This window comes from Salmo salar, chromosome ssa04 (genome assembly GCF_905237065.1).
Source record: "Salmo salar chromosome ssa04, Ssal_v3.1, whole genome shotgun sequence".
In the NCBI taxonomy this organism is placed as follows: Eukaryota; Metazoa; Chordata; class Actinopteri; order Salmoniformes; family Salmonidae; genus Salmo; species Salmo salar.
In genome coordinates this window covers 3,332,999-3,357,933 of record NC_059445.1, presented here as the reverse complement: position 1 = coordinate 3,357,933, position 24,935 = coordinate 3,332,999, and the positions used below count along the sequence as shown (strand labels likewise).

General features: G+C 45.0%; 1 pseudogene; it reads right to left on the bottom strand.

Annotated features, from left to right (window-relative positions):
* Positions 1-1,299: 1,299 nt before the first annotated feature.
* Positions 1,300-6,776, bottom strand: LOC106599408 (alpha-2C adrenergic receptor-like; annotated as a pseudogene).
* Positions 6,777-24,935: the final 18,159 nt, after the last annotated feature.

Here is a 24,935-nt window from a genome sequence, read left to right as displayed (position 1 = left end):
CCATGTGACTGGAGAAAGCATTATGGTCCATGTGACTGGAGAAAGAATTATGGTCCATGTGACTGGAGAAAGCATTAGGGTCCATGTGACTGGAGAAAGCATTATGGTCCATGTGACTGGAGAAAGCATTAGGGTCCATGTGACTGGAGAAAGCATTAGGGTCCATGTGACTGGAGAAAGCATTAGGGTCCATGTGACTGGAGAAAGCATTAGGGTCCATGTGACTGGAGAAAGCATTATGGTCCATGTGACTGGAGAAAGTATTATGGTCCATGTGACTGGAGAAAGCATTAGGGTCCATGTGACTGGAGAAAGCATTAGGGTCCATGTGACTGGAGAAAGCATTAGGGTCCATGTGACTGGAGAAAGCATTATGGTCCATGTGACTGGAGAAAGCATTAGGGTCCATGTGACTGGAGAAAGCATTAGGGTCCATGTGACTGGAGAAAGCATTAGGGTCCATGTGACTGGAGAAAGCATTAGGGTCCATGTGACTGGAGAAAGCATTAGGGTCCATGTGACTGGAGAAAGCATTATGGTCCATGTGACTGGAGAAAGTATTATGGTCCATGTGACTGGAGAAAGCATTAGGGTCCATGTGACTGGAGAAAGCATTAGGGTCCATGTGACTGGAGAAAGCATTAGGGTCCATGTGACTGGAGAAAGCATTAGGGTCCATGTGACTGGAGAAAGCATTAGGGTCCATGTGACTGGAGAAAGCATTAGGGTCCATGTGACTTCCCCTCAGGAGGACCTATTCCATGACTTACAGAGTATTTTCTGAATGACTGGGTTCTGGTCAAAAGTAATGGACTAAAATATCCATATACTGTAGGTTCATCCATGTTCAAATATAGGCCCACATCCCTGTCTGTTCAGAAAGACCTCTTCCATGACTTGTATATAGGTCCATGTACTGTACAGTATTTACTGTTGGACTATCCACGTTCAGAAAGACCTCTTCCATGACTTGTATATAGGTCCATGTACTGTACAGTATATACTGTTGGACTATCCACGTTCAGAAAGACCTCTTCCATGACTTGTATATAGGTCCATGTACTGTACAGTATTTACTGTTGGGCTATCCACGTTCAGAAAGACCTCTTCCATGACTTGTATATAGGTCCATGTACTGTACAGTATATACTGTTGGACTATCCACGTTCAGAAAGACCTCTTCCATGACTTGTATATAGGTCCATGTACTGTACAGTATATACTGTTGGACTATCCACGTTCAGAAAGACCTCTTCCATGACTTGTATATAGGTCCATGTACTGTACAGTATATACTGTTGGACTATCCACGTTCAGAAAGACCTCTTCCCTGACTTGCAGACTAGAATCTTCTGGAAGGCCTGCGTCTAAAGTCCTGGTTGAAGATGGTGTAGATGACAGGGTTGAGGGAGCTGTTAACATAGCCTATCCAGAAGAAGAACTTAAAAAGAGACTCAGGGATCTCACATGGCGCCCGGCACACTCCATACAGGCTGCAGGCAGATCAAATACAATCAATTAATCAATCAATCCATCACTCTAACAGTTGGCTACCACCTGGCTGTAGTCAAATAAAAAAAATCGAAGTATTTTGTTGTCGTCCCAAATGCCACCGCCCTGTTCTCTACAAAGGACCCTACTAAATTTAGATGGACACAACCTTAGAGTGAAATCTCACCACACTGACCTTACAGTAAAAAAAACACAATCAAATGACTTAAGAAGCTAAAAGAACTCAAAGTAAACAACGAGCAATATAAGACAAATAATTGGCTCAATGGTGTCTGCTCCTCTTACCTGATGGGGAAATCTGTTACAGAACTCTGGAGCATTGGAATATTTTGTATTACAGTATTACTGTGTAGAATACATAGTAGAAATACAGAGTAGAAACCAGTAGAAACCAGTAGAAACCAGTAAAATCAGTAGAAACCAGTAGAAACACAGTAGAAACCAGTAGAAAACAGCAGAATCAGTAGAAACCAGTAGAAACACAGTAGAAATAGTAGAATCAGTAGAAACCAGTATAACCCAGCAGAATCAGTAGATACCAGTAGAAACACAGTAGAATCTAGAATAATTCAATAGAAATACAGTAGAAACCAATAGAAACACAGTAGAAACAAGAAGAATCCAGTAGAAACACAGAAACACAATAGAAACCAGTAGAAACACAGTAGAAACACAGTAGAAACCAGCAGAAACACAGGAGAAACAAGTAGAAACACATTGGAAATACATGAAACACAATAGAAACCAGTAGCAACACAGTAGAAAACAGTAGAAACACAGTAGAAAACAGTAGAAACACAGTAGAAACACAGTAGAAACACAGTAGAAACTCAGTAGAAACCAGTAGAAACACAGTAGAAACCAGTAGACATACAGTAGAAATACAGAAACACAGTAGAAACTAATAGAAACAAAGTAGAAACACAGTATAAACACAGTAGAAACCAGTAGAACCACATTAGAAACACAGTAGAAACCAGTAGAAACACACAAACACAGTAGAAACACAAACACAGTAGAAACACAGAAACACAGTAGGAACACAGAAACACAGTAGGAACACAGAAACACAGTAGAAACACAGAAACACAGCAGAAACACAGAAACACAGTAGAAACACAGAAACACAGTAGAAACACAGAAACCAGTAGAAACACAGAAACACAGTAGAAACACAGAAACACAGTAGAAGCACAGAAACACAGTAGAAGCACAGAAACACAGTAGAAACACAGAAACACAGTAGAAACACAGAAACCAGTAGAAACAGAAACACAGTAGAAACACAGTAGAAACACAGAAATCAGTAGAAACACAGTAGAAACACAGAAACACAGATACACAGTAGAAACACAGTAGAAACACAGAAACACAGAAACACAGAAACCAGTAGAAACACAGAAACACATTAGAAACACAGAAACACAGTAGGAACACAGATAAATCACAGAAACACTGAAACACAGTAGGAACACAGTAGAAACACAGAAACACAGTAGAAACACAGATACACAGTAGAAACACAGAAACCAGTAGAAACACAGAAACACAGTAGGAACACAGTAGAAACACAGAAACACAGTAGGAACACAGATAAATCACAGAAACACTGAAACACAGTAGGAACACAGTAGAAACACAGAAACACAGTAGAAATACAGTAGAAACACAGAAACACAGTAGAAACACAGAAACACAGATACACAGAAACCAGTAGAAACAGAGAAACACAGTAGAAACACAGAAACACAGTAGAAACACAGAAACACAGATACACAGAAACCAGTAGGAACACAGAAACCAGTAGGAACACAGAAACACAGTAGAAACACAGTAGAAACACAGTAGAAACACAGAAACACAGTAGAAATACAGTAGAAACACAGAAACACAGTAGAAACACAGAAACACAGATACACAGTAGAAACACAGAAACACAGTAGAAACACAGAAACCAGTAGAAACAGAGAAACACAGTAGAAACACAGAAACACAGTAGAAACACAGAAACACAGAAACCAGTAGGAACACAGAAACCAGTAGGAACACAGAAACACAGTAGAAACACAGTAGAAACACAGTAGAAACACAGAAACACAGCAGAAACACAGGAACACAGTAGAAACACAGGAACACAGTAGAAACACAGAAACCAGTAGGAACACAGAAACACAGTAGAAACACAGAAACCAGTAGGAACACAGAAACACAGAAATACAGTAGAAATACAGTAGAAACACAGCAGAAACACAGTAGAAACACAGCAGAAACACAGTAGAAACACAGCAGAAACACAGTAGAAACACAGCAGAAACACAGCAGAAACACAGTAGAAACACAGCAGAAACAGGGTAGAAACACAGAAACACAGTAGAAACACAGAAACACAGCAGAAACACAGAAACACAGTAGAAACACAGGAACACAGTAGAAACACAGAAACACAGTAGAAACACAGAAACCAGTAGGAACACAGAAACACAGTAGAAACACAGAAACCAGTAGGAACACAGAAACACAGTAGAAACACAGAAACCAGTAGGAACACAGAAACACAGAAACACAGCAGAAACCAGTAGAAATACAGTAGAAATACAGTAGAAACACAGCAGAAACACAGTAGAAACACAGCAGAAATACAGTAGAAACACAGCAGAAACACAGTAGAATACCTGTAGCTGAAGAAGAAGGGGAACCAGCAGATCACGAAGACGCCCATCACCACCGCCAAGACGAAGGTAAACCTCTTCTCCCTCGCTGCTGTTATTTTCTTCCTGTTTACGGTGCTACGCCGCTTCCTACGTGACGAAAACAGCTCAATGGACTTAGAGCTGGTGCGCGACTTCTTGCTCTCTGAGCGTTTGGACGAAGCCAAGCTGCTCTTCCTGCTTCCTGTGGACTTCCTTCTCTCTGAAGGTTTGGAATCCTTCTTGTCGTCATGGTGATGGTGGTGGTGGTGATGGTGGTGATGCTGATGGGAAGAGGAATGTTTTTTGGCGGATGTGGGTTTTTCGTCAGACGAGCTGCTGTCGTCAAAGTCGTCTCCATCGTCGGGGTCGGGGGTTAATTTGGGCTCGTTGGGTAACAGCCCGGTGGTACCGGGCGTCTTCTGCTGCCGCTGGCAGTGCCCATTCTCCCGGGCAACCCCTCCGCACCCACCGTTTTCCTTCAGAGACCCTCCGCACCCCTCCTCGCCCCCTGCTCCAACCCGTTAACGTCTAACGGGCGGTTCCGTTGTCCTCCACCTCTCTCTTCTTCTCTGACATGGTCCGCGTCCGCGTCTTAGCAACCTGGTAGATCCTGATCAGAAGAAGAATCATCACTTACATTTTAGTCATTTAGCGCTACACACTAGATAGTATACTAGATAGGGGAACATGGTACCATTTCAGACACACACTAGATAGTATCCTTGATAGGGGAAGAGGTACCATTTCAGACACACACTAGGAAGTATACTAGATAGGAGAACAGGGTACCATTTCAGACACACTCTAGGAAGTATCATAGATAGGGGAACATGGTACCATTTCAGACACACACTAGATAGTATACTAGATAGGGGAACATGGTACCATTTCAGACACACACTAGATAGTATACTAGATAGGGGAACATGGTACCATTTCAGACACACACTAGATAGTATACTAGATAGGGGAACATGGTACCATTTCAGACACACACTAGGAAGTATCATAGATAGGGGAACATGGTACCATTTCAGACACACACTAGGTAGTATACTAGATAGGGGAACATGGTACCATTTCAGACACACACTAGATAGTATACTAGATAGGGGAACAGGGTACCATTTCAGACACACTAGATAGTATACTAGATAGTGGAACAGGTACCATTTCAGACACACACTAGATAGTATACTAGATAGGGGAACATGGTACCATTTCAGACACACACTAGGAAGTATCCTAGATAGGGGAACAGGTACCATTTCAGACACACACTAGGAAGTATCCTAGATAGGGGAAGAGGTACCATTTCAGACACACACTAGGAAGTATCCTGGAATAGGGGAACATGGTACCATTTCAGACACACACTAGGAAGTGCACTACATTAGGAGGGTTTAAGTAAAGGGGGAAGTCAACTCACCTGATGTACACTAGTATCATGATAACGCAGGGAGCGAAGAAGGATCCTATGCTGGAGTAGAGAATATACCAGGTCTCGTCATTCAGCCGACACTGAGGACTGATCTCCCCACCGCTGCTCCTGTCCATGGAGATCAACGGCGGAAAGGAAATAACGGCCGAGATCAGCCATACCACCACGATCATCCCGTTCAGCCGTTTAGGAGTCCGCTTCTGGTTGTATTCTATCGCCTGGGTGATGGACCAGTAACGATCGAGGCTGATAGCGCACAGGTGAACTATAGACGACGTACAAAAGAGGACGTCCAACGCCAAGTAGATGTCGCACCAAACTTTCCCCGAAGAACCAGTAGCCCATGAGTTCATTTGCTAAAGAGAAGGGCATGACGAGAGTAGCCACCAGGATGTCCGCACTGGCGAGAGACACCAGAAAGAGGTTCTGCGGCGGTTTGAGAGCGCGGCTGGTCAAAACGGCGATGACCACCAGAACGTTGCCCACAATAGTAAACAGGATGAGAAAGCCAACGACTACCGTCAGTCCGGTTATGGAGAGGAGAGAGTACTTACTGTTCCCGGTAGCCGAGGAGTTGGTGTATGTGGTATTCCACTCGTCTACCACCCCGGAGAAATTCAAGAAATCCATTATTTTAATCACTCAGGTCATGACGGTAAAAAAAAATACAAATAAAAAAATCTGGGAAATAATATGTGTTATTTGCTAGCACACATCCACAAAGGTTAGTTATATTTCACGTCTTTGGAGAAAAACGTTGAAATCACACCGTCCCTTTCCCCTCTTTCTCTCTCTCTCTCCCACCTGCCTCTTATATTCAGCGCTGTCATCTCCAATCCATTCCGAGACAGAAACGGACTAAATCAGAAAAATATTCAACAATTCACTCCGAAGACAAACTGTCCTAGGTGTTAAGATTCGACATAACTTAATCACCTCCAGGAAAAAATCAGTTGGATCCCATCCACGCGTCCTCGGCGGGTAGTAAATGTCCTCCTCCCTGCTGCATCTGTCCCCTCCTCGAGCTCCCCGGCTGCTACACGGAGCGTCCTGCTCGAGAGGGTTGTACTATCCACGTGCTGTTCGCATTTAAACTCACCGGGGACCCCGCTTCTCCCCGGGAGAGAGAGAGAGAGAGAGAGAGAGAGAGAGAGAGAGAGAGAGAGAGAGAGAGAGAGAGAGAGAGAGAGAGAGAGAGAGACGAGTAGAGAGAGAGAGAGAGAGAGAGGAGAGAGAGAGAGGGGGGGGGTGTTATGACCCGTGTTAATTGATACCACATATGAATACCTCACCAGCTCATGTAGTTACTGTCCTGTGTGAGGACTAGCTATTAGTGTGTGTGTGTTGTATTGGAGGGCCTGAACTCAACTTTAAACACTTTAACATTTGACGTTCGATTCATGTAATGAATATCTAATTCTGACTCGAGACTGTTAGAGTTAGTAGATGATGTCAGTGCTCAATGATTGACAAGAAGGTTTAAGTCCCAAATGGACCCCCCCCCCTTTCCCCCCCCACATATACAGCGCATTGCTTTTGCTCTGAGACCATCATATTTAATCCACATTGTGCATTGTCAGTAGGCGTCTCTCTGTCCGAGCTGTCAAAACGGAACCGACTGGCTCATCAGCATCGCAGAACGTTTCATTTCATTCCAAGAAGAACGCGCTCAAGGTTGGTCTCCTCCTCGCTTGAATCGCAGACGGAATCGGTTTGTTCGGTCCACTCGCTGGAGGTCACTATTGTAAAGGCGGCTAGTCCCCGGGACGGAGAGAGGAGATGATCCGACACCATAACGGGGCCCGGTAATATATAACTCAGTGTAAACATGAAACATGGAGAACCAAATACATAGTCTACCGCTGCGTTTAGATATCTGTTGATTAAAACCTGTTCGTTCAGCCGAGTCACAGTCCGACAGTATAATATATCACCCCCGTCCACACACACACACACACACACACACACACACACACACACACACACACACACACACACACACACACACACTGAATAATTGATAGAAACGAGTAGCTGCCTGACTGACCTTGCGTCGTCAGGGAAATATATGAGTACATCGCCGCGGGAATTCGTTTTTTTTTTTGCAAAAAGAAAAAGTCTGTATCAGTCCCGTAATACAGGACTAGTAAAGGACCAGCACACTACTTTTATGAAAATATATATATATTTGAGTGTTTACCAGCATTTGTAAATTGAGTCTGATAATTATCTGTACAAAACAGTTAATCTGATAATACTTGTGGAATATAAAAATTCTCGCTTGATATATGTTTTTTCAGTTTCTTGAAATACTTAACAAACAGCAACGTATCCTCTATGTGAAAGTTGATTTGGGCTGGTTAGATATCACCCCCGGAGGTCCCGGCGTCTTCTGCTGGCTCTGACAGAGCCCGTTCTCCGGGGCAAACCCCTCGCCCGCGGCGAGTAACTGCTGCTGAACTCTTCATTCCTTTTTAGTAGACCCTCTTATCCAGAACAACTGACACTAGTGAATACATAGTGATTTATTTTTCATAGTGGTGCACTGTGGGAATCTACCCTAACAACCCTATCATTGCAAGTGTCGTGCGCTACCAACTGAGCCTCATCACATCACATCATCACAAACCCTTTGATGTCTCAATGTACTCAGTTACTGGATTGTGTTTTGTTATATTCATGGTGATGGAACGTCTACAGGTACAAACCTAGATGACTAGCCTATGTACAATACAGGATGGTCAATTCATATTGCACAATATTATTTTCCATGTTATTATATAAAGAAAAATATTTCATTTGATGTCTTTACCCCTAACTTTGCACCTTTTGATGTAACTGTTTGAGGACAGCGTTTTGATCTTTCTGGATTCCATTAGAATGACAATCGCAGAGAAACAGGAACAGGGCAACTCTTAACAATTTCAGCTATTGAATCCTGCTACTGTTCTTAAGTATAAACTGGGTGGTTTCAGCCCTGAATGCTGATTGGCTGACAGCCATGGTATATCAGACCGTATACCACGGCTATGACAAAACATTTATTTTTTACTGCTCAAATTGGGGGGTTGTGATATATGGCCAATATACCACGGCTGAGGGCTGTTCTTGGGCATGACGCAGTGCGGACACAGCCCTTAGCCGTGGTATATTGGCCATATATCACACCCCCTCGGGCCTTATTGCTTAATTATACAACTGTCTTTTTGTTGCCAAAAGCAGAGACGCTGATCAACATCAACAACATCCTTCCAGAAACCCCCTGGACCCAATTCACATACTGCCCCAACAGATCCACACAGGATGCAATCTCAATCGCACTCCACACTGCCTTTTAACACCTGGACAAAAGAAACACCTATGTGAGAATGCTGTTCATTGGCTACAGCTCAGCGTTCAACATCATAGTGACCACAAAGTTCATCACTAAGCTAAGGTCCCTCGGACTAAACATGTCCCTCTGCAACTGGATCCCGGACTTCCTTGACGGGCCACCCCCCAGGTGGTAAGGGTAGGCAACAACATTTCTGCCACGCTGATCAATAACACAGGGGCCTCTCAGGGGTGTGTACTTAGTCCCCTCCTGTGCTCCCTGTTCACCTACAACCGCCGTGGCCAAACACTACTCCAACACCATCATTAAGTTTGCTGATGACACAACAGTGGTAGGCCTGATCACTTGACAACGATGAGACAGCCTATAGGGAGGAGGTCAGAGAACTGGCAGTGTGGTGCAAGGACAACAACCTGTCCTTCAATGTGAGCAAGACAAAGGAGCTGATCGTGGACTACAGGAAAAGGTGGGCTGTAGTGGAGCGGGTCGAGAGTTTCAAGTTCCTTGGTGTCCACATCACCAACAAACTATCATGGTCCAAACACACCAAGACAGTCATGAAGAGGGCACGACAAAACCTTTTCCCCCCTCAGAAGACTGAAAAGATTTGGCATGGGTTCTCAGATCCTCAAAAGGTTCTACAGCTGCACCATCGAGAGCATCCTGACCGGTTGCATCACAGCCTGGCAACTGCTCGGCATCTGACCTGCAGAGGGTAATGCATACGACCCAGTACATCACTGGGGCCAAGCTTCCTGCCATCCAGGACCTATATAATAGGCGGTGTCAGAGGAAAGCTCATAAAATTGTCAGAGACTCCAGTCACCCAAGTTATAGACTGTTTTCTCTGATACCGCACGGCAAGCAGTACCGGAGCGCCAAGTCTAGGACCAAAAGCTCTAACCAGAAAATAAAGAGGAGAGGGAGGCCCCGGTGCACAATAGAGCAAGAGGACAAGTACATTAGAGTGTCTAGTTTGAGAAACAGACGCCTCACAAATCCTCAACTGGCAGCTTCATTAAATAGTACCCACAAAACACCAGTCTCAACGTCAACAGTGAAGAGGCGACTTTTCTTACTGACCCAAAACTTTGAACGGTAGTGTAAAATATTTCTTTATAATTCAGATTTTTCAGAGATTTTTCTTCAGCACACAGCAGGAAGAAGGGAATTATAATGGTTATATTCAGCCCAACAGCACAACAGCCACTAGCTGCAAAAGGCATTGATTTTTTTTGGGGGGGGATTATGGCATTATCGAGTGCTTGTCCAATTGTGAATGAGAGAGTGATTTTTTTTTGTGTACAGCCAGCGTGTACAGCCAGCGTGTACAGCCAGCGTGTACAGCCTACGGGTACAGCCTACGGGTACAGCCTGCGGGTACAGCCAGCGGGTACAGCCAGTGGGTATAGCCAGCGGGTACAGCCTGCGGGTACAGCCAGCGGGTACAGCCTGCGGGTACAGCCTGCGGGTACAGCCAGCGGGTACAGCCTGCGGGTACAGCCTGCGGGTACAGCCTGCGTGTACAGCCAGCGTGTAGTGTACAGCCTGCGGGTACAGCCAGCGTGTAGTGTACAGCCTGCGGGTACATCCTGCGGGTACAGCCTGCGTGTACAGCCAGCGTGTAGTGTACAGCCTGCGGGTACAGCCTGCGGGTACAGCCAGCGGGTACAGCCAGCGTGTAGTGTACAGCCTGCGTGTACAGCCAGCGTGTAGTGTACAGCCTGCGTGTACAGCCAGCGTGTAGTGTACAGCCTGCGGGTACAGCCTGCGGGTACAGCCTGCGTGTACAGCCAGCGTGTAGTGTATAGCCAGCGTGTAGTGTACAGCCAGCGTGTAGTGTACAGCCAGCGTGTAGTGTACAGCCAGCGTGTAGTGTACAGCCTGCGGGTACAGCCAGCGTGTACAGCCAGCGTGTACAGCCAGCGTGTAGTGTACAGCCTGTGTGTACAGCCAGCGTGTAGTGTACAGCCTGCGTGTACAGCCAGCGTGTAGTGTACAGCCTGCGTGTACAGCCAGCGTGTAGTGTACAGCCTGCATGTACAGCCAGCGTGTAGTGTACAGCCTGCGGGTACAGCCAGCGTGTAATGTACAGCCTGCGTGTACAGCCAGAGTGTAGTGTACAGCCTGCGTGTACAGCCAGCGTGTAGTGTACAGCCTGCGTATACAGCCAGCGTGTAGTGTACAGCCTGCGTGTAGTGTACAGCCAGCGTGTAGTGTACAGCCAGCGTGTACAGCCAGCGTGTACAGCCAGCGTGTACAGCCAGCGTGTAGTGTACAGCCTGCGGGTACAGCCAGCGTGTAGTGTACAGCCAGCGTGTAGTGTACAGCCTGCGTGTACAGCCAGCGTGTACAGCCAGCGTGTACAGCCAGCGTGTAGTGTACAGCCTGCGTGTACAGCCAGCGTGTACAGCCAGCGTGTACAGCCAGCGTGTAGTGTACAGCCTGCGTGTACAGCCAGCGTGTAGTGTACAGCCAGCGTGTAGTGTACAGCCAGCGTGTAGTGTACAGCCAGCGTGTACAGCCAGCGTGTAGTGTACAGCCAGCGTGTACAGCCAGCGTGTAGTGTACAGCCAGCGTGTACAGCCAGCGTGTAGTGTACAGCCTGCGGGTACAGCCAGCGTGTAGTGTACAGCTAGCGTGTAGTGTACAGCCAGCGTGTAGTGTACAGCCAGCGTGTACAGCCAGCGTGTAGTGTACAGCCAGCGTGTACAGCCAGCGTGTAGTGTACAGCCAGCGTGTACAGCCAGCGTGTAGTGTACAGCCAGCGTGTAGTGTACAGCCAGCGTGTAGTGTACAGCCAGCGTGTAGTGTACAGCCAGCGTGTACAGCCAGCGTGTAGTGTACAGCCAGCGTGTAGTGTACAGCCAGCGTGTAGTGTACAGCCAGCGTGTAGTGTACAGCCTGCGTGTACAGCCAGCGTGTACAGCCAGCGTGTACAGCCAGCGTGTAGTGTACAGCCTGCGTGTACAGCCAGCGTGTACAGCCAGCGTGTACAGCCAGCGTGTAGTGTACAGCCTGCGTGTACAGCCAGCGTGTAGTGTACAGCCAGCGTGTAGTGTACAGCCAGCGTGTAGTGTACAGCCAGCGTGTACAGCCAGCGTGTAGTGTACAGCCAGCGTGTACAGCCAGCGTGTACAGCCAGCGTGTACAGCCAGCGTGTAGTGTACAGCCAGCGTGTACAGCCAGCGTGTAGTGTACAGCCTGCGGGTACAGCCAGCGTGTAGTGTACAGCTAGCGTGTAGTGTACAGCCAGCGTGTAGTGTACAGCCAGCGTGTACAGCCAGCGTGTAGTGTACAGCCAGCGTGTACAGCCAGCGTGTAGTGTACAGCCACCGTGTAGTGTACAGCCAGCGTGTAGTGTACAGCCAGCGTGTAGTGTACAGCCAGCGTGTACAGCCAGTGTGTACAGCCAGCGTGTAGTGTACAGCCAGCGTGTAGTGTACAGCCAGCGTGTAGTGTACAGCCAGCGTGTAGTGTACAGCCAGCGTGTAGGGTACAGCCTGCGCACACAAAAAAAAAAAGCAGAGCTCATGCCTTTCATGTGACTTGGAATGTATTAAAAATCAAAACATACAGCCCAGCAGACTCCCGAGTGGAGCAGTGGTCAAAGGCACTGTATCTCAGTGCTGGAGGCGTCACTACAGACACCCTGGTTCGAATCCAGGCTGTACCACAACCGTCCGGGGTAGGCCGTCATTGTAAATAAGATTTAGTTCTTAACTGGACTTGCCTAGTAAAATAAGAAGACATTTTGATATATATATATATATATATATATATATATATATATCACAACTAAAGTTACATAAGTAACTCTAAATTATTTGTTAACCGCTCAACACAGAATAGCTGCATGTGAGCATTCCCTCGAATCATTTAGAGAAAACATCCGTTCTGTTTAATTCAGCTTTGTTCGATTTTATTCTTCATACTATAAAATAATGTTAAATAATGCCACTGGATTCTAAACAAATCTTGTCTGCTAAATGAACTAGTGTAGTCCACAGCCATATGGCCTAGTCAGATCAGGACCTGCTAAATGAACTAGTGTAGTCCACAGCCATATGGCCTAGCCACATCAGGACCTGCTAAATGAACTAGTGTAGTCCACAGCCATATGGCCTAGTCAGATCAGGACCTGCTAAATGAACTAGTGTAGTCCACAGCCATATGGCCTAGCCAGATCAGGACCTGCTAAATGAACTAGTGTAGTCCACAGCCATATGGCCTAGTCAGATCAGGACCTGCTAAATGAACTAGTGTAGTCCACAGCCATATGGCCTAGCCAGATCAGGACCTGCTAAATGAACTAGTGTAGTCCACAGCCATATGGCCTAGTCACATCAGGACCTGCTAAATGAACTAGTGTAGTCCACAGCCATATGGCCTAGTCAGATCAGGACCTGCTAAATGAACTAGTGTAGTCCACAGCCATATGGCCTAGCCAGATCAGGACCTGCTAAATGAACTAGTGTAGTCCACAGCCATATGGCCTAGCCACATCAGGACCTGCTAAATCAACTAGTGTAGTCCACAGCCATATGGCCTAGCCAGATCAGGACCTGCTAAATGAACTGGTGTAGTCCACAGCCATATGGCCTAGTCAGATCAGGACCTGCTAAATGAACTAGTGTAGTCCACAGCCATATGGCCTAGCCACATCAGGACCTGCTAAATGAACTAGTGTAGTCCACAGCCATATGGCCTAGCCACATCAGGACCTGCTAAATGAACTAGTGTAGTCCACAGCCATATGGCCTAGCCAGATCAGGACCTGCTAAATGAACTAGTGTAGTCCACAGCCATATGGCCTAGCCACATCAGGACCTGCTAAATGAACTAGTGTAGTCCACAGCCATATGGCCTAGCCACATCAGGACCTGCTAAATTAACTAGTGTAGTCCACAGCCATATGGCCTAGCCATATCAGGACCTGCTAAATGAACTAGTGTAGTCCACAGCCATATGGCCTAGTCAGATCAGGACCTGCTAAATGAACTAGTGTAGTCCACAGCCATATGGCCTAGCCACATCAGGACCTAACATAAGGACAACTCAGAGTATGTTATTTTGTTCTTCTGAAATAGACTAAATCTTCTTCATATCATGTTTCTTTAGACCTATCTAAAATAAATAATGGATTTATTGTGGAGGTGTAGACTATATTACATGGAGTTAGACCTTTTAAATGTAGATGTTCCAAAGGTCTGAATCAGTGGCTTGTGGTCTGTGTGGAAGACAGGAGATGCTAAATGTCTTCATGTTAATTAACGGTCAATTACTGTGAGACCGACCAGTTATTTGTTTTACAATCACCGGCTGATGAAATGTCATGAGAGTCACAGCCCTAGATGATAAACACACACACACACACACACACACACACACACACACACACACACACACACACACACACACACACACACACACACACACACACACACACACACACACACACACACACGCAACACACACATACACAACACACACATACACAACACACACATACACAACACACACACACGCAACACACACACACGCAACACACACACACACACACACACACAATCTGCTGAATACATGTGATATTATAAGCCTGGTGTGGGAAGTATAATTTGACTGTAAGTCAACCAACCCAGCATTCTTCTTAATCAATATAAAATAATGTGTGTGTGTGAGTGTGTGTGGGTGGGTGAACCAGTCTGTTTATTGACCATGTCTCAAAGCTAAGTACCGGTCATTAATCAGCCTCAGCTCAATGTGCTGAATACACACTCACACCCTATTCCCTAGATGGTGCACTACATTTCACCAGTACCCACAGGAAAGTAGTGCACTATGTTGGGATTAGGGCTCTGGTCATAAATAGTGCACTACATAGGGAATAGGATGCCATTTTGGACAGACTCATTACCGCCCAACGAACAGACGAACGACTTGAGTCCACATCAAACAGATACGGACTCTGAGATGTGAGGATAAACTCTTGAGGCTCGCCCTCCGTTCCATTGTTGAAGAAGAGATAGAGGGAGAGAGAAGGAGGGAAATAGAGAGAGAGAGAGAGAGAGAGAGAGAGAGAGAGAGAGAGAGAGAGAGAGAGAGAGAGAGAGAGAGAGAGAGAGAGAGAGAGAGAGATGGGCAGAGAGAGATTCAGGGAGAGAAGGGCAGAGAGAGAGAGAGAGAAGACAGGCTATGTGCACACTGCCCACAAAATGAGGTGGAAACTGCACTGCACTTCCTAACCTGCCAAATGTATGACCATATTGGAGACATATATTTCCCTCAGATTACACAGATCCACAAAGAATTCGAAAACAAACCCGATTCTGATAAACTCCCATATCTACTGGGTGAAATACCACAGTGTGCCATCACAGCAGCAAGATGTGTGACCTGTTGCTACAAGAAAAGGTCAACCAGTGAAGAACAAACACCATTGTAAATACAACCCATATTTATTTATTTATTTTCCCTTTTCTACTTTAACTATTTGCACATCGTTACAACACTGTATATAGACATAATATGTCATTTAAAATGTCTTTATTCTTTTGGAACATCTGTGAGTGTAATGTTTACTGTTCATTTTTATTGTTTATATCCCTTTTGTTTATTATCTATTTCACTTGCTTTGGCAATGTGTTTCCCATGCCAATAAAGCCCCCTGAATTGAATTGAATTGAATTGATATATAGAGAGAGGAGTGAAATAGAGAGAGAGAGAGTGATGGGCAGAGATTCAGAGAGAGAAGGGCAGAGAGAGAGAGAGAGAGAGAGAGAGAGATGGGCCGAGAAAGAGAGAGAGAGAAATAGAGGGGGGAGAAAGAGAGAGAGAGAAATAGAGGGGGAGAAAGAGAGAGAGCTCCCTGTCTGTCACATCAAGGCTTTTCTGCATGCAGGTCTTCCTATACTCTGATTTTGATTCCTAGCTCTCTGTGTGTGTGTGTGAGAGACGTGTGTGAGAGACATACAGACAGACAGTGCCAAGGGTTTGTCTGGTCTTAAAGCCCTCCGACCCTCAAGGCCACGCTTCTGTCGGCCTAATTGAACCACCAGTGACTGATCTGTGTGTGTGGGTCAGTGTGTGATCTCCTTCATTACCTCTCTCCCTTGCTTCTCCTTTCCTCCTCCACTTCAGGACTTAAAGAAGCGGAGAGATGAAGTCAAACTGTTCTGTCTGCCACAAAGTAAGACCGTGAGCTGTGAGTGGTCTTGTAATCACATGTAGTCCTACTACTGGGACGACAGGCTGTAATCTTTTCAGCGTTTCAGATTTACACAGCTATCTGAAATGAAATGGATACTGACATTAAGGCCTAGATATGGGACCAAAGCCATATCATGAACCTGGCTATAGTCTATCATTGCTCAACCCGTGAAGCCGGTATGTAAACTGCCAGGTATGTAAACTGCCATGTGTCTAAACTGCCAGGTATGTAAACTGCCAGGTATGTAAACTGCCAGGTATGTAAACTGCCAGGTATGTAAACTGCCAGGTACCCTCTGGGTTGATTGAATCCCCAGGCGCTGTGGAGCCCTAGTCCAGTGGTAACCCTCAATGCCCTTCCAATCTCTGTGTGCTCCCTTCTCCCTGATGGAGCTCTCCTATCCGTCTCTCCTATCCGTCTCTCCTATCCGTCTCTCCTATCCGTCTCTCCTATCCGTCTCTCCTATCCGTCTCTCCTATCCGTCTCTCCTATCCGTCTCTCCTATCCGTCTCTCCTAATCCGCCTCTCCTATCCGCCCCTTTCTCTACTCTCTCGGTCAATAAAGCATTTACAAATACAGAAGCAGATTTAATTTAGTTTCAAATCATTTTATTTATTTAGCCAGGGGAGTCCACTCAGTAACAATGTTGACTGTTTTCCAGGGAGTCCTGGTTTTTCATAGAATCAGTAGAAACATATACAGCACATAACATGTTTTGTCTTGCCCGTTCACCCTCTGAATGGTACACACACACACACACAATCCATGTCTCAAATGTCTTCTTTAACCTGTCTCCTCCCCTTCATCTACACTGATTGAAGTGGATTTAACAAGTGACATCAATAAGGGATCATAGCTTTCATCTGGATTCACCTGGTCAGTCTATGTCATGGAAAGAGCAATCTTAATGTTTTGTCTACTCCGGGTATTGTATGCAGCTTTTGTCCACCACTGATGGCAAGTCTTTTATATAAATGCAGAACAGCAGGGGTCCAAGCACACTCCGTTGTGGGACTCCCTTCACCACTGGTACCTGGGCTGACTGCGTGTTCTGCAGTTCGGTGTCCTGACTCCTCTCCTGTCAGTATGATGTGAACCACTTGAGTGCTGTCAAAGCTGAGTTCCTCAAGCTTCCTCAGGAGCGTTGGTGAACGGAGTCAAACGAGTTCTTCAGTCCAAGCAGAATGTTGCTGACTGTTACCAGCCCCACTGATGTCCTCCACAACCCTTTGTCCTGATGTCCACCACAACCCTTTGTCCTGATGTCCACCACAACCCTTTGTCCTGATGTCCACCACAACCCTTTGTCCTGATGTCCACCACAACCCTTTGTCCTGATGTCCACCACAACCCTTTGTCCTGATGTCCACCACAACCCTTTGTCCTGATGTCCACCACAACCCTTTGTCCTGCCCCCTTTTGATGTGCTGTGTATCTTCCTAAAGCCATACACACACACACAATACACACACAGACACCACTAACTGACAGTGATGAATCGCCACGGTAACCCAGTGGGGTATGTATGTGCTTGCGTGGCTGTACTATTAAGCGAAGAACAAATAGTCCTGCGTAGTAACACCCCGGGCCGAGGGAGTGCTCTGGTCCCAAACGTATCCCGGGGCGTCAGTATTTGATCAGGGTTTGTGTTTCCATGAAAAATAACCTCCTTGTCTGTGTTCCAAATGTCACCCTATATAGTGCACTACTTTAGACCAGAGCTGCATAGGGGCTCACAGGGCCCCAAAGGTGCTCACAGGGGCCCATAGAGGCCTGTATCAATGATGTCCCTCTTGCTGCTGGTGATTCTCTGATCCACCTCTACGCAGACGACACCATTCTGTATACTTCTGGCCCTTCTTTGGACACTGTGTTAACTAACCTCCAAACGAGCTTCAATGCCATACAACTCTCCTTCCGTGGCCTCCAATTGCTCTTAAATGTAAGTACAACTAAATGCATGCTCTTCAATCGATCACTGCCCAAACCTGCCCGCCCGACCAGCATCAGTACTCTGGACGGTTCTGACTTAGAATATGTGAACAACTACAAATACCTAGGTGTCTGGTTAGACTGTAAACTCTCCTTCCAGACTCACATTAAACATCTCCAATCCAAAATGTAATCTAGAATCGGCTTCCTATTTCGCAACAAAGCATCCTTCACTCATGCTGCCAAACATACCCTTGTAAAACTGACTATCCTACCGATCCTCGACTTCGGCGATGTCATTTACAAAACAGCCTCCAACACTCTACTCAACAAATTGGATGCAGTCTATCACAGTGCCATCCGTTTTGTCACCAAAGCCCCATATACTACCCACCACTGCGACCTGTATGATCTCGCCGGCTGGCCCTCGCTACAAATTCATCGCCAAACCCACTGGCTCCAGGTCATCTATAAGTATATCCTAGGTAAAGCCCTGCCTTATCTCAGCTCACTGGTCACCATAGCAACACCCACCCGTAGCACGCGCTCCAGCAGGTATATCTCTCTGGTCACCCCCAAAGCCAACACCTCCTTTGGCCGACTTTCCTTCTAGTTCTCTGCTGCCAATGACTGGAACGAATTGCAATAATCACTGAAGCTGGAGACTTATAACTTATATTGTAATTATTTTCGCCTCTATGGCCTGTTTATTGCCTTACCTCCATACTCTTCTACATCTGCACACAAAGTACATATATTTTTCTATTTTTCTTTTCTGTTGTGTTATTGACTGTACGTTTGTGTAACTCTGTGTTGTTGTCTCACTGCTTAACTTTATCTTGGCCAGGTCGCAGTTGTAAATGAGAAGTTATTCTCAACTGGCCTACCTGGTTAAATAAAGGTGAGATTATTATTATTTTTTTTAAATAGAGCTAACAGGGGGGTCTCTCTCTCTCTCTCTCTCTCTCAGCAAGTTGACGTTTCGGTGTGTATAAATATTTATATATTGATTAGTTGAGTTGTTTTAAGGTTGTATTGTCTCACTAATACTAAGTACATATAGAGGAGGTGGGATCGTTGAGGTTGGTTCTCTCGAGGGCCCAACCAGCGGGAGGGGCTGGTTGTAATGGCCCCCTCGTGGAGGTGTAGAGCTTGAAAATGTTAGTCGGAGGCATGGGGTGAACATTCCCGCTGAGACAGGTTGTTCGGTGGAAGAATGTAGTTTAGCAGTGGGCGCTATCATTGGGTATGATAGCATAACATCAGCCTCAAGGATGAATAGTTCTGTCGTAATTTTCTTAGATTCCTTTGAAAATGTGAATACGATAATTGAGAGTGGTGTTGTGTTGCCGGGAGACCCAGAAAGTTGTGCTTTCAAACGTGCCCCCCTTTTTGTTAGAGATGAAGTGTTGGAGAGAGAGTTATCTCATCATGGACAACTTGTTTCTACAGTAAAAAAAGGTTCTTTTTGGATGTAAATCTCCTCATTCTCATAGGAGGTAAGTACACATGATCTTAAAGAAGGATACTGACCCAACTGAATTTAGCGTTCAGTTTCAAGATTGACGGGTTTGATTATGTGTTCTACGCTTCTACTGAATCAATGAAATGCTTTGGGTGTGGAAGAGAGGGGCATTTGGTTGAGTAATTATCCAGAGAACGAGCACACAGAGCTGGGTAGCAGCTATAGCGTTGGTGCAGCTGAAGCACCACTGAGAAGGGATGAACAGGCTAAGGGTTCATTAGAAGGGAGAAGGTGGGCAGATGTGATGGGAAAATTAGGAAAGGAGAGCAATGTGGTTATGGGGACAGTTGTAGTAGAGCAGGGAAAAGAGGGGGGGGGGAACAGTAGGTGAGACTGTGATTGAGGTCACTGAGGGGGTGCTGGAGAATGAAATGGGCAAGAGGAAAGTTAAACAATGGAAAATGCAGCTGTTTTCAAAGTACAGAGGAAGAATTTAAGGGGTGGTGAAGGTTCTAATTCCCAGAGGAAGAATTTAAGGGGTGGTGAAGGTTCTTATTCCCAGAGGAAGAATTTAAGGGGTGGTGAAGGTTCTAATTCCAAGAGGAAGAATTTAAGGGGTGGTGAAGGTTCTAATTCCCAGAGGAAGAATTTAAGGGATGGTGAAGGTTCTAATTCCAAGAGGAAGAATTTAAGGGGTGGTGAAGGTTCTAATTCCCAGAGGAAGAATTTAAGGGGTGGTGAAGGTTCTAATTCCAAGAGGAAGAATTTAAGGGGTGGTGAAGGTTCTAATTCCAAGAGGAAGAATTTAAGGGGTGGTGAAGGTTCTAATTCCAAGAGGAAGAATTTAAGGGATGGTGAAGGTTCTAATTCCAAGAGGAAGAATTTAAGGGGTGGTGAAGGTTCTAATTCCAAGAGGAAGAATTTAAGGGGTGGTGAAGGTTCTAATTCCCAGAGGAAGAATTTAAGGGGTGGTGAAGGTTCTTATTCCCAGAGGAAGAATTTAAGGGGTGGTGAAGGTTCTAATTCCCAGAGGAAGAATTTAAGGGGTGGTGAAGGTTCTAATTCCCAGAGGAAGAATTTAAGGGGTGGTGAAGGTTCTTATTCCCAGAGGAAGAATTTAAGGGGTGGTGAAGGTTCTAATTCCCAGAGGAAGAATTTAAGGGGTGGTGAAGGTTCTAATTCCCAGAGGAAGAATTTAAGGGGTGGTGAAGGTTCTAATTCCCAGAGGAAGAATTTAAGGGGTGGTGAAGGTTCTAATTCCCAGAGGAAGAATTTAAGGGGTGGTGAAGGTTCTAATTCCCAGAGGAAGAATTTAAGGGGTGGTGAAGGTTCTAATTCCCAGAGGAAGAATTTAAGGGGTGGTGAAGGTTCTAATTCCCAGAGGAAGAATTTAAGGGGTGGTGAAGGTTCTAATTCCAAGAGGAAGAATTTAAGGGGTGGTGAAGGTTCTAATTCCCAGAGGAAGAATTTAAGGGATGGTGAAGGTTCTAATTCCCAGAGGAAGAATTTAAGGGGTGGTGAAGGTTCTAATTCCCAGAGGAAGGTAGAGATTGATAAATCAGTTGAGGATAAACAGATTGAGGAGATGGAGTGTTCTTCTGGGGATGATAGCGATAGTGAGGCATCTGATGCATCACAACAAAATAGTGAGAGAAATGGGGTGGAAGGGAGGTATGGGATTGAAAAGGTATGTCAATTTCTGAATTTGACAAAAGGGAAGAAATTTATGCAGGATTATAATGTAACGGATTTCTTTTCCCTGAAAGTGAATTGTTTATTGAGTCAGCAAAGTTTCTGATGTCAAAAATAACGGGTGAAGTTTGACAAGCCCAGAAATTCCTAGACTAAACAAAGTGTTCACGAGAGTGACAAGTGAGGTAAATTCTAAAGGAAATGAAAGAGTTCAGTCACAGCCTTCACTCTGTAAAGAGATGTGTTTTCTGTCACTTCCTGTAAAGAGATGTGTTTTCTGTTTCTTACTCTGTATTTTTTTCTTCAGCCATGAGCAGTTTTAAAATTTCTTCTTTAAATGTAAATGGGGCAAGAGATGGGGGGAAAAGAGTCGTAGTGTATGAGTTAATAAAGGGAAAGGGAATTGACTTAAGTTTTCTACAAGAAACACACAGTAATATGGGAAATGAAGTTGTGTCAACAGGAGTTGGGGAGGACAGGGGACAGTGGTATGTAGTCATAAAAACTCAAAAAGTGGGGGTGTGGCCATCCTGTTCTCAAAAGGGTTTTTTGCCTTTGTCATACGAGGTTGAAGAGGTAGTTGAGGGGAGGTTATTAAAAGTTAGAGATGTGAAAACATCACTATGTGTTTAATAGATGTATATTCTCCAGTAGAGGTAGTTGAGGGGAGGTTATTAAAGTTAGAGATGTGAAAACATCACTATGTGTTTAATAGATGTATATTCCCCAGTAGAGGTAGTTGAGAGGGTATGTTTTTAGAGAGATTATCAAATACCATTGACAAATGTAATGCTGAGGATGATTTATTTATTGCTGGGGATTTTAACAGCACAGTCAGTGATTTAGATAGACACCACAAAGAACCTCATATAGCCTCAAGGACTTTTCAAAAACGCCTTATTGTAACACATGAACTATGTGATATTTGGTGGAGCCAACATGGAGGTAGGAGACAGAACACATGGTCTAATGTGAGAGAGAACACCATCTCTCTGGTCAGGTTAGATAGGTTTTATTGTAACACTGTGTGATGTTTGGAGCCAACATGGAGGTAGGAGACAGAACACATGGTCTAATGTGAGAGAGAACACCATCTCTCTGGCCAGGTTAGATAGGTTTTATTGTAACACTGTGTGATGTTTGGAGCCAACATGGAGGTAGGAGACAGAACACATGGTCTAATGTGAGAGAGAACACCATCTCTCTGACCAGGTTAGATAGGTTTTATTGTAACACTGTGTGATGTTTGGAGCCAACATGGAGGTAGGAGACAGAACACATGGTCTAATGTGAGAGAGAACACCATCTCTCTGGTCAGGTTAGATAGGTTTTATTGTAACACTGTGTGATGTTTGGAGCCAACATGGAGGTAGGAGACAGAACACATGGTCTAATGTGAGAGAGAACACCATCTCTCTGACCAGGTTAGATAGGTTTTATTGTAACACTGTGTGATGTTTGGAGCCAACATGGAGGTAGGAGACAGAACACATGGTCTAATGTGAGAGAGAACACCATCTCTCTGGCCAGGTTAGATAGGTTTTATTGTAACACTGTGTGATGTTTGGAGCCAACATGGAGGTAGGAGACAGAACACATGGTCTAATGTGAGAGAGAACACCATCTCTCTGACCAGGTTAGATAGGTTTTATTGTAACACTGTGTGATGTTTGGAGCCAACATGGAGGTAGGAGACAGAACACATGGTCTAATGTGAGAGAGAACACCATCTCTCTGACCAGGTTAGATAGGTTTTATTGTAACACTGTGTGATGTTTGGAGCCAACATGGAGGTAGGAGACAGAACACATGGTCTAATGTGAGAGAGAACACCATCTCTCTGACCAGGTTAGATAGGTTTTATTGTAACACTGTGTGATGTTTGGAGCCAACATGGAGGTAGGAGACAGAACACATGGTCTAATGTGAGAGAGAACACCATCTCTCTGGTCAGGTTAGATAGGTTTTATTGTAACACTGTGTGATGTTTGGAGCCAACATGGAGGTAGGAGACAGAACACATGGTCTAATGTGAGAGAGAACACCATCTCTCTGACCAGGTTAGATAGGTTTTATTGTAACACTGTGTGATGTTTGGAGCCAACATGGAGGTAGGAGACAGAACACATGGTCTAATGTGAGAGAGAACACCATCTCTCTGGTCAGGTTAGATAGGTTTTATTGTAACACTGTGTGATGTTTGGAGCCAACATGGAGGTAGGAGACAGAACACATGGTCTAATGTGAGAGAGAACACCATCTCTCTGGCCAGGTTAGATAGGTTTTATTGTAACACTGTGTGATGTTTGGAGCCAACATGGAGGTAGGAGACAGAACACATGGTCTAATGTGAGAGAGAACACCATCTCTCTGACCAGGTTAGATAGGTTTTATTGTAACACTGTGTGATGTTTGGAGCCAACATGGAGGTAGGAGACAGAACACATGGTCTAATGGGATACAGAACACCATCTCTCTGGCCAGGTTAGATAGGTTTTATTGTTTTGAGCATCAATCTCAGGTCTGTAAATCCAGTGTGATAACCCCAGTGGGATGTTATGATCATTGTTTAGTAACAGAGGTGGTGGACATTAACGCTGCAAAACCCTGAAGTGCATACTGGCATTTTAATTTAACTATATTGAATGATGCTCTCTTCAGGAAATGTTTTAGTTTCCTCTGGGAGAGGTGGAGGTCTGAAGAGGACAGTTTTGTATCTCTTCAACAGTGGTGGGTTATAGGGGAAATCCAGATTCAACAATCGTGTAGTCAATATACGATGACTGTCACCAGAGATATCACCAGATCAGTGAACGCCCCAGAGTCTGAAATAGTGGAACTCCTGACGCTGGTTGAGCCCACAGGAGATCGAGGCCACACTCAGGCACTCGAGAGGAAAAAAGCTGCATTGGCAGACCTGCTGGGTATCTGAGCACAGGGGGCATTGGTGAGAAGTAAGTTTCAAGGAATCTCTGAAATGGATGCCTCGTCCACATTTTTCTTTGGCTTAGAGAAAAAGAATGGACAAAGAAGAATTATTCATTGCCTCAAATCAGCTGTTGGACAGGAGCTCACTAGCCATAGTGAAATTAGAAAGAGGACAGAGTTCTATGCTGAGCTCTACAAGTGGAATTAGAAAGAGGACAGTAGAGTTCTATGCTGAGCTCTACAAGTGGAATTAGAAAGAGGACAGTAGAGTTCTATGCTGAGCTCTACAAGTGGAATTAGAAAGAGGACAGTAGAGTTCTGTGCTGAGCTCTACAAGTGGAATTAGAAAGAGGACAGTATAGTTCTATGCTGAGCTCTACAAGTGGAATTAGAAAGAGGACAGTAGAGTTCTATGCTGAGCTCTACAAGTGGAATTAGAAAGAGGACAGTAGAGTTCTATGCTGAGCTCTACAAGTGGAATTAGAAAGAGGACAGTAGAGTTCTATGCTGAGCTCTACAAGTGGAATTAGAAAGAGGACAGTAGAGTTCTATGCTGAGCTCTACAAGTGGAATTAGAAAGAGGACAGAGTTCTATGCTGAGCTCTACAAGTGGAATTAGAAAGAGGACAGTAGAGTTCTATGCTGAGCTCTACAAGTGGAATTAGAAAGAGGACAGAGTTCTATGCTGAGCTCTACAAGTGGAATTAGAAAGAGGACAGTAGAGTTCTAT